Source organism: Colobus angolensis, unplaced genomic scaffold (genome assembly GCF_000951035.1).
Source record: "Colobus angolensis palliatus isolate OR3802 unplaced genomic scaffold, Cang.pa_1.0 Scaffold17, whole genome shotgun sequence".
NCBI lineage: Eukaryota > Metazoa > Chordata > Mammalia > Primates > Cercopithecidae > Colobus > Colobus angolensis.
The window spans coordinates 973,352-975,491 of record NW_012114821.1 but is presented as its reverse complement, the minus strand read 5'-3'; the positions used below and the strand labels follow the sequence as shown (position 1 = coordinate 975,491).

Below are 2,140 nucleotides of genomic sequence, written 5' to 3'. Positions count from 1 at the left end.
GCCAGGCTGGTCTCGAACTCCTGACCTCGTGATCCGCCCACCTTGGCCTTCCAAGGTACTGGGATTACAGGTGTGAGTCACCACGCCCAGCCAGTTTTCTCTCTCTTTTTTTTTTTTTTTAAGAGGGAGTCTCAGTCTGTTGGCCAGGCTGGCGTGTAGTGGTGTGATTTCTGCCCACTACAACTTTCACCTCCCAGGTTCAAGTGATTCTTGTGCCTCAGCCTCCCAAGTAGCTGGGATTACAGGCACGTGCCACCCAGCTAACTTTTGTATTTTTAGTAGAGACGGGGCTTCATCATGGTGGCCAGGCTGCTGTCGAACACCTGACCTCAAGTTATCCACCCGCCTCAGCCTCACAAAGTGCTGGGATTATAGGCGTGAGCCTATATAGCTTTCTTACAAGGTCTTTGGGTTTGCTATGAGAGTAATGCTCAGAAAATCAATTGGGAAGTAGTCTCTTCTGTTTAGTTTTTTCAGGAAGAATTTGTGTATAGTTGGTATTATTTCTTTCTTACATGTTTGGTAGGATTCCCCGGGGAAACCATTTAGGTTCTGTGGGAAGGTTTTTTACTATAAGTTCAATTTCTTTTTAGTTATGGGACTAATTAGGTTATCTCTTTGTGAGTGAGCTTTGATAGCTTGTAGCTTGTGTCTTTTAGGGGATTTGCCTATTTCTTTTCTTTTCTTTTTTTTTTTTTTTTGAGAAGGGGTCTTTCTGTCACCCAGGCTGGAGTGCAGTGGTGCAGTCTTGGCTCACTGCTACCTCTGTTTCCCAGGCTCAAGTGATCCTTCCACCTCAGCCTCCTGAGTAGCTGGGACTGCAGGTGTGTGCCACCATGCCCAGCTGATTTTTGTACTTTTGGTAGAGGTGGGGTTTCGCCATGTTGCCCAGGTAGTCTTGAACTCCTGAGCTCAAGTGATCCACCTGCCTTGGCCTACCAAAGTGCTGGGATTACAGGTATGAGCCGCCGTGCCTGGCCATCTATTTCTTTTTTTTTTTTTAATTAATTATTATTATTATTATTTGAGACAGACTCTCGCTCTATGGCCCAGGTTGGAATGCAGTGGTGCTATCTTGGCTCACTGCAACCTCCATCCCCTGGGTTCAAGCAATTCTCCTGTCTCAGCCTCCCAAGTAGCTGGGACAACAGGCGCACACCACCACGCCCAGCTAATTTTTGTATTTTCAGTAGAGATGGGGTTTCACCATACTGGCCAGGCTGGTCTTGAACTCCTGACCTCAGGTGATCCACGTGCTTCGGCCTCCCAAAGTGCTGGGATTACAGGTATGAGCCACCACGCCTGGCCAATTTTTCTATTTTTAGTAGAGGTGGCCAGGCTGGTCTCGAACTGACCTCAAGTGATCCACCCACCTTGGCCTCCCAAAGTGCTAGAATTACAGGCGTGAGCCAGCCACCTTGCCCGGCCTCTAGTTTCTTCAGGTAGAAGTTGAACTCATTCTTTTTTTCCTGCACATTCTCTGTATACTTTAGTTATTCTTCTTTTCTAAAAAGACATTTAGTGCTGTAAGTTTCCACAAATTTTGATATGTCGTTTCATTTTCATTGACTTCAGCATGCTTTGTAATTTCACTTTTGATTCCTTTTTAGACCCATGCATTATTTCAAAGCATATTAAATAGTTTTGAAACTCTTGGGGATTTCTCAGATATCGTTCTCTTATTGATATATTTAATTCCATTGTGGTCAGAGAACATACCTTGTATGCCTTGAATTCTTTTACACTTTTTTTTTTTTTTTTAATTTTTTGCGAGAGGGTCTCCCTCCTGTCGCTGAGGCTGGAGCGCAGTGGTGTGATCTCTGCTCACTGCAGCATTGACCTCCTGAGCTCAAGTGATCCTCCCGCCTCCGGAGTGGCTGGGATCACAGACATGTGCCACCACACCCAGCTAATTTTTGTATTTTTTGTAAAGACAGGGCTTCGCTGTGTTACCCAGGCTGGTTTTGAACTCCTGAGCTCAAGCAATCAACCTGCCTCTCAGCCTCCCAAAGTGCCAAGATTACAGGTGTGAGCCACTCTGCCTGGCCAAATTTTCTGTTCACTTGTTCTAACAGAGACAGAGGGCTGGGCACGGTGGCTTACACCTGTAATCCCAGCACTTTGGGAGGCCGAGGTGGGT

At 46.1% G+C, this 2,140-nt stretch overlaps 1 protein-coding gene across 2 annotated transcripts in view; it reads left to right on the top strand.

Annotated features, from left to right (window-relative positions):
- The window catches only part of MROH1 (maestro heat-like repeat family member 1), a 124,765-nt gene that overhangs the window by 12,152 nt on the left and 110,473 nt on the right, over positions 1–2,140 (top strand). The gene's annotated exons all lie outside the window — the stretch shown is intronic.